Genomic DNA, 8972 nt, shown 5'->3' with positions numbered 1-8972 from the left:
AACATCCCACAGTCCCTGCATGGGTTCTTAGCACTGGAGGGAATAAAATGGATCTTGTTCTCAAGAACTTTGGGTATTTTGATCTGTCTGGTTGCTCCCTGAAAGACTGGCTCAGATGACTTGCTTTCATTTCACCTAATTTGGAACTCTCCTCAGGTGGAGGTGGCAGCATTGGTGGACATTTGAAGGCAAATATATTAGCCACTGATGCCTGGAGGAGGGGATAACAGTTGGGGCAAACAGGAGATAAATTGAAAAGTTTGGGGAAGAGAGGCTGGCAATAAGATACTTTGGGGAATAATGGTTTTGGAGAGGTCCCACAAATCCTGGCGATCTAGAAGGCCACCACACGCATGCCCAGGGTTGAGTGCATGCTTAGAAAAGACCTGAGAAGGCTCTTGAGTGCTCACCTCTGGCTGACCGGCTCCACACCACTGGGAAGTGAAGGCTAAGGCAGAGTCAGAGACTGCTTGGCTCCAACACACACAAAACACATCGGCAAGGGCTGGGAGATTTTGGGGTGGAGGGCGGGGAGTTGGTTCCAGGTTCTTAAGGAAATTTGTTGAATTACCAGTGACCACTAAGCTAACTGAACGTAGAGACTTCAATGGCCGCATCTCACAAAGAAAATAAACTTCAAAAAACTAATCCCAAAATTAATAATAAAAAAATAAAACTTAACTCAGAAAACTCACTAAACTACAACTAATACAGCAAGCAGCAACAATAAATTCTGGGGAAGGAGAAGACTGTGGTTTCCAGAATTGTCACATTATAATGTACAAAGTGCCCAGTTTTCAACAAAAATTATGAGGCATGCGGGGAGGAGTCAAGATGGCAGAGAAGTAGCAGGCTGAGATGAGGAGATCAGCTAGATAGCTCATCAAACAATTCCGAATACCTACAAATCCAACAGGAGTTCAAAGAGAAGAAGAGCAGCAATTCTAGAAACAGAAAATCGACCACTTTCTGAAAGGTAGGACCGGGAGAGAAGTGAATCCAAAGCGACCGGAAGACAGACTGCAGGGGTAGGGGCCGGCTCCCGGCAAGCGGCAGAGCAACGGAGCACAAAGTCAGAACTTTTAAAAGTCTGCTCCACTGAGAGACATCACTCCAGAGGCTAAGCCGCGGTGAAGCCCACGTGGGGACAGTGTGGTCTCAGGTCCCACGGGGTCACAGAAGGATCGGGGGTGTCTGAGAGTTGCAGAGCTCACAGGTATTAGAGTGGGGAAGCCGGCTACAGAGACAGAGCCGAGGAGTGAGCTCTCAACTCGGGGCTACCTTAAATTGTGATCCATGGCACAGGCCACTGCTCTGTGAGCAGAGACCCCACAAGATCTGGGGGACCTCCCTGGAAGAGCGCAGAGATCTGCGAGGTTTGGAGACTCCAGGCGGGGCTGTGTGCCAGAGACAGAGATGCTTGGTCACAGGCTGGGTGAGCTCAGAGCGCAGCCAGAGGCCAGGGAGATGGGAGTGATTGAGCGCTTTTCTCCGAGGGTGCACTGAGGAGTGGGGCCCCGAGCTCTCGGCAACTCCAGGCCAGAGATTGGGAGGCCGCCATTATCATTCCCATCCTCCGGAACTCTATGGAAAGCGTTCAGGGAACAAAAGCTCCCGAAAGTGAACCCAAGCCCCTGCCCCTGGTAAGGGCGGTGCAATTCTACCTCGGGAAAAGACACTTGAGACTCACTACAACAGGCGCCTCCCCCAGAAGATCAACAGGAAATCCAACCAAGACCAAGTTCATGTACCAAGGAGAACAGCAGAATTCCAGAGGAGTAGAAAGCAAAGCATGGAATTCATGGCTTTCTCCCCATGATTCTCTGGTCTTGCAAAGTTAATTTTATTTTATTTTATTTTATTCCGCTAAATTTATTTTTTATTTTTTACTTTTACCCTTTCCTCTTTTAACATTTTTAACTAGTTTATCTTAATATCTTTCATTTTAAAAAAAAGAATCTTTTTTGAACCTTCATTATTATAGTCATATTTTATCCTTCATTGTCTCTAACTTTATTTTTTGTATACACATAGGGTTTTTTCTTCTAAAAAGTTTGGGGCACAACTTCTTCTTATAGATCAAAATACACCCTAAATCTAACACCAGCCCTGTTCTAGTCTCCAGCCCAAGCAAACTCTCTCCATTTTCTTTTTCTTTATTCTCCCAACCAACTTATCAACTCCTTTTTTAGAAGTTAAAAAAAATTTTCATCTTTATAGTCATATTCCATCCCTTTGTTGTGTTTACCCTTATATATATTTTTCATTCTTAAAATTTGGGGAGGTAGTTTCTTCTAAGAGACCAAAATACTCCCAAAACTAAGTGGGTGACCCTGTTCTATTCACCAGTCTAATATATATTTTTTTTCTTTAAAAAAAATTTTTTTTTCTGAACTTCTTTTTACCCCCCTTCTCCCTCCCACGATTTGGGGTCTCTTCTGAATTGGTTAAAGCACATTTTACTGGGGTCTTTGCCACCCTTTTAGTATTGTATTGGCTCCTTCATATATTCTTATGTGGAGAAAATGACATGGTGGAAAAACTCGCCACAACAAAAAGGACAAGAGACAGTACCGAAGGCTAGGGACTTCATCAATACGGACATTGGTAATATGTCAGATCTAGAGTTCAGAATGATGATTCTCAAGGTGCTAGCTGGGCTCAAAAAAGGCATGGAAGATATTAGAGAAACCCTGTCTGCAGAAATAAAAGCCTTTTCGGGAGAAATAAAAGAACTAAAATCTAACCAAGTTGAAATCAAAAAAGCTATTAATGAGGTGCAATTAAAAATGGAGGCTTTTACTGCTAGGATAAATGAAGCAGAAGAGAGAATTAGTGATATAGAAGACCAAATGACAGAGAATAAAGAAGCTGAGCAAAGGAGAGACAACTACTGGACCATGAGGGGAGAATTTGAGAGAAGTGATACCATAAAATGAAACAACATTAGAATAATTGGGATTCCAGAAGAAGAAGAAAGAGAGAGGGGAGCAGAAGGTATATTGGAGAGAATTATTGTAGAGAATTTCCCTAATATGGCAAAGGGAACAAGCATCAAAATCCAGGAGGCACAAAGAACCCCCCTCAAAATCAATAACAATAGGTCCACACCCCATCATCTAATAGTAAAATTTACAAGTCTTAATGACAAAGAGAAAATCCTGAAAGCAACCCGGGACAAGAAGTCTGTAACATACAATGGTAAAAATATTAGATTGGCACCAGAATTACCCACAGAGACCTGGCAGGCCAGGAAGAACTGGCATGATATATTCAGAGCACTAAATGAGAAAAACATGCAGCCAAGAATACTATATCCAGCTAGGCTATCATAGAAAATAGAAGGAGAGATAAAAAGCTTCCAGGACAAACAAAAACAAAGAATTTGTAAACACCAAACCAGATCTACAGGAAATATTGAAAGGGGTCCTCTAAGCAAAGAGAGAGCCTAAAAGTAGTAGATCAGAAAGAAACAGAGACAATATACAGTAACAACAGTCACCTTACTGGCAATACAATGGCACTAAATTCATATCTCTCAATAGTTACCCTGAATGTAAATGAGCTAAATGCCCCAATCAAAAGACACGGGGTACCAGAATGGATAAAAAAACAAAACCCATCAATATGCTGTCTACAAGAAACTCATTTTAGACCCAAAGACACCTTCAGATTTAAAGTGAGGGGGTGAAAAACAATTTACCATGCTAATGGACATCAGAAGAAAGCTGGGGTGGCAATCCTTATATCAGATCAATTAGATTTTAAGCCAAAGACTATAATAAGAGATGAGGAAGGATACTATATCATACTCAAAGGGACTGTCCAACAAGAAGATCTAACAATTTTAAATATCTATGCCCCTAACATGGGAGCGCCCAACTATATAAACCAATTAATAACAAAAAGAAACACATTGACAATAATACAATAATAGTAGGGGACTTTAACACTCCCCTCACTGAAAGGGACAGATGATCCAAGCAAAAGATCAACAAGGAAATAAAGGCCTTAAATGACACACTGGACCAGATGGACATCACAGATATATTCAGAACATTCCATCCCAAAGCAACAGAATCCACATTCTTCTCTAGTGCACACGGAATATTCTCCAGAATAGATCACATCCTGAGTCATAAATCAGGTCTCAACCGGTATCAAAGGCTGGGATCATTCCCTGCATATTTTCAGACCACAATGCTCTGAAGCTAGAACTCAATCACAAGAGGAAATTTGGAAAGAACCCAAATACATGGAGACTAAAGAGCATCCTTCTAAAGAATGAATGGGTCAACCAGGAAATTAAAGAAGAATTGAAAAAATTCATGGAAACAATAATGAAAACACAACGGTTCAAAATCTGTGGGACACAGCAAAGGCAGTCCTGAGAGGAAAATATATAGTGATACAAGCCTTTCTCAAGAAACAAGAAAGGTCTCAAATACACAACCTAACCCTACACCTAAAGGAGCTGGAGAAAGAACAACAAAGAAAGCCTAAACCCAGCAGGAGAAGAGAAATAATAAAGATCAGAGCAGAAATCAATGAAATAGAAACCAAAAAAACAATAGAACAAATCAACAAAACTAGGAGCTGGTTCTTTGAAAGAATTAATAAGATTGATAAGCCCCTGGCCAGACTGATCAAAAAGAAAAGAGGAAGGACCCAAATAAGTAAAATCATGAATGAAAGAGGAAAGCTCACAACCAACACCAAAGAAATATAATTATAAGAACATATTATGAGCAACTATACGCCAGCAAATTTGACAATCTGGAAGAAATGGATGCATTTCTAGAGACATATAAACTACCACAACTGAACCGGGAAGAGATAGAAAACCTGAACAGACCCATAACCAGTAAGGAAATTGAAGCAGTCATCAAAAATCTCCCATCAAAAAAGAGTCCAGGGCCAGACGGCTTTCCAGGGGAATTCTACCAAATATTTAAAGAAGAATTAATTCCTATTCTCCTGAAACTGTTCCAAAAAATAGAAGTGGAAGGAAAACTTCCAAACTTATTTTATGAGGCCAACATTACCTTGATCCCCAAACCAGACAAGGATCCCATCAAAAAAGAGAATTACAGACCAATATCCTTGATGAACACAGATGTGAAAATTCTCACCAAAATACTAGCCAATAGGATCCAACAGTACATTAAAAGGATTATTTCCCACGACCAAGTGGGATTTATTCCAGGACTGCAAGTTTGGTTCAACATCCGCAAATCAATCAATGTGATACAATACAGTAATAAAAGAAAGAACAAGAACCATATGATATTCTCAATAGATGCTGAAAAAGCATTTGACAAAGTACAGAATCGTTTCCTGATCAAAACTCTTCAAAGTGTAGGGATAGAGGACACATACCTCAATATCATCAAAGCCATCTCTGAAAAACCCACCACAAATATCATTCTCAATGGAGAAAAACAGAGCTTTTCCGCTAAGGTCAGGAACACGGCAGGAATGTCCATTATCACCACTGCTATTCAGCATAGTTCTAGAAGTCCTAGCGTCAGCAATCAGACAACAAAAAGAAATTAAAGGCATCCAAATCAGCAAAGAAGAAGACAAACTATTACTCTTGCAGATGATATGATACTATATGTGGAAAACCCAAAAGACTCCACTCCAAATCTGCTAGAACTTGTACAGGAATTCAGTAAAGTGTAAGGATATAAAATCAGTGCACAGAAATCAGTTGCATTTCTTTACACCAACAACAAGACAGAAGAAAGAGAAATTAAGGAGTCAGTCCCATTTACAATTGAACCCAAAACCATAAGATACCTAGGAATAAACCTAACCAGAGAGACAAAGAATCTATACGCAGAAAACTATAAAGTACTCATGAAAAACTGAAGAAGAAACAAAGAAATGGAAAAATGTTCCATGCTCATGGATTGGAAGAACGAATATTGTGAAAATGTCTATGCTACCTAAAGCAATCTACACATTTAATGCAATCCTTATCAAAATCCCACCCATTTTTTCCAAAGAAATGGAACAAATAATCCTAAAATTTATATGGAACAAGAAAAGACCTCGAATAGTCAAAGGAATATTGAAAAAGAAAGCCAAAGTTGGTGGCATCACGATTCCAGACTTCAAGCTCTATTACAAAGTTGTCATCATCAAGACAGTATGGTACTGGCACAAAAACAGACACAGAGATCAGTGGAACAGAATAGAGAGCCCAGAAATAGACCCTCAACTCTATGGTCAACTAATCTTCGACAAAGCAGGAAAGAATGTCCAATGGAAAAAAAACAGTTTCTTCAACAAATGGTGTTGGGAAAATTGGACAGCCACAAGGAGAAAAATGAAACTCGACCATTTCCTTACACCACATATAAAAATAGACTCCAAATGGATGAAGGACCTCAATGTGAGAAAGGAATCCATCAAAATACTTGAGGAGAACACAGGCAGCAACCTCTTCGACCTCAGCCACAGCAACTCCTTCCTAGGAACATCGCCAAAGGCAAGGGAAGCAAGGGCAAAATGAACTATTGGGACTTCAAGATCAAAAGCTTTTGCACAGCAAAAGAAACAGTTAACAAAACGAAAAGACAACTGACAGAATGGGAGAAAATATTTGCAAATGACATATCAGATAAAGGACTAGTATCCAAAATCTATAAAGAGCTTGTCAAACTCAACACCCAAAGAACAAATAATCCAATCAAGAAATGGGAAGAGGACATGAACAGACATTTCTGCAAAGAAGACATCCAGATGGCTAACAGACACATGAAAAATTGCTCCACATCACTCAGCATCAGGGAAATACAAATCAAAACCATAATGAGATACCACCTCACACCAGTCAGAATGGCTAAAATTAACAAGTCAGGAAATGACAGATGCTGGTGAGGACGTGGAGAAAGGGGAACTGCCCTACACTGTTGGTGGGAATGCAAGCTGGTGCAACCACTCTGGAAAACAGCATGGCGGTTCCTCAAAAAGTTGAAAATAGAGCTACCCTACAACCCAGCAATCACACTACTGGGTATTTACCCTAAAGATACAAATGTAGTGATCTGAAGGGGCACGTGCACCTGAATGTTTATAGCAGCAATGTCCACAATAGCCAAACTATGGAAAGAACCAAGATGTCCATCAACAGATGAATGGCTAAAGAAGAAGTGGTATATATATACAATGGAATACCATGCAGCCATCAAAAGAAATGAAATCTTGCCATTTGCGATGACGTGGACGGAACTAGAGGGTGTTATGCTTAACGAAATAAGTCAATCGGAGAAACACAGCTATCATATGATCTCCCTGATATGAGGAGGGGGAGATGTGAGGAGGGGGAGATGCAACGTGGGAGGTTTGGGGGTAGGAAAAGAATAAGTGAAACAAGATGGGATAGGGAGGGAGACAAACCATAAGAGACTCTTAATCTCACAAAACAAACTGATGGTTGCTGGGGGAGGTAGGGAGAGGGTGGTGGGGTTATGGACATTGGGGAGGGTATGTGCTATGGTGAGCACTGTGAAGTGTGTAAACCTGGCGAACCACAGACCTGTACCCCTGGGGCTAATACTACATTATATGTTAATAAAAAGTTAAAAAATTAAAAAAAATAAGGGAGCTTAGAGCAGACTTCAAAAAAAAATTATGAGGCATGCAAACAAGAAAGTATGATTCATACAGAGGAACACAAGAAATCTATGAATAGAAACAGGAAAACCCAGATATTGGACTTACAGATGAAGACTTTTTAAACGAAATGTCTTTAAAATGCAAATTTCCATTTAGCTCCTTTTTGTAATTCCACAAAAGAAATAAAATCTATAAGAACAGAAGAGATAAAAATTTCTGTTACTATAAAAAGGAACCAGATAGAAAATTCTGGAGTTGAAAAGTAAAATAAAATTCACTAGAGGGGTTCAAGAGGAAATTGGAGAAGGCGGAAAACATCAACAAACTTCAAGATAGACCAGTTGATATTTCCCAATCTGAGAAGCAAAAGAAAAACAATGAAGCAAAATTAACAGAACCTAAGAGACCTGTGAGACACCATGAAGTATGCCCACATGCATGTAATGGGAGTCAGGGAGAAGAGAGATAGCAGAAATATCAGAAGGAACAATGGCTGAAAACTTAAAAATTTGATGGACGAATTTAATCTACACATCCATGAATCAAATTGTCAAAAGACAAAGAATTCTGAAACCAATAGAGAACCAACTTGTCACATATAAAGGATCTTCAATAAAATTAACATTCTGACTTCCTGTCAGAAACCACACAGGACAGAAGGCAGTGGGATGATGTATTCGTTTTGCTGAAAGAAAAAAAAATAGTGTCAACCAGAATCCTACATCTGGCAAAATATTCTTGAAGGATGAAGGAGACATGAGGACATTTCTGGATAAAAAAGGTAAATGGTTTGCTACTAGTAGACCTGCCCTATAAGAAACACTAAAGAAAGTCCTTCAAGCTGAAATGAAAGATACCCAGCAATAACTCAAATCCACATGAAGAAAGAAAAGATGTGGGTAAAGGTAACTATATATGTAAACATAAACATTAATATTAATATGTTTTTTTGATTTGTAGCTCTTTTTTTTTCCTGTATGACAACATACAGGACAACACCAAACAGTAATTAAAGACAACACCGAACAATAATTATAACTGTTGATGGGCACAAAATATATAAATATGTAATTTGTGATAATAACAACGTAAAGGAAGGTGGTAGAGCTATGTAGGAGCAAAGTTGCTATATGCTCCTGAAATTTGGTATTAATTTATAATGGATTGTTTTAAATTAAGATGTTATGGACACCTGGGTGGCTCAGTCAGTTAAGCATCCAACTCCTGACTTTGGCTCAGGTCATGATCTCAGGGTCATGGGATTGAGCCCCGTATCCGGCTCCATGCTTAATGCAGAGTCTGCTTAAGATTCTCTGCCCCTCCCTCTGCCCATGCTTGCTCTGTAA

This window comes from Martes martes (assembly GCF_963455335.1).
Source record: "Martes martes genome assembly, chromosome: 14".
Lineage (NCBI taxonomy): Eukaryota > Metazoa > Chordata > Mammalia > Carnivora > Mustelidae > Martes > Martes martes.
The sequence above is the reverse complement of the archived record's forward strand: the minus strand, read 5'-3'. Positions refer to the sequence as shown.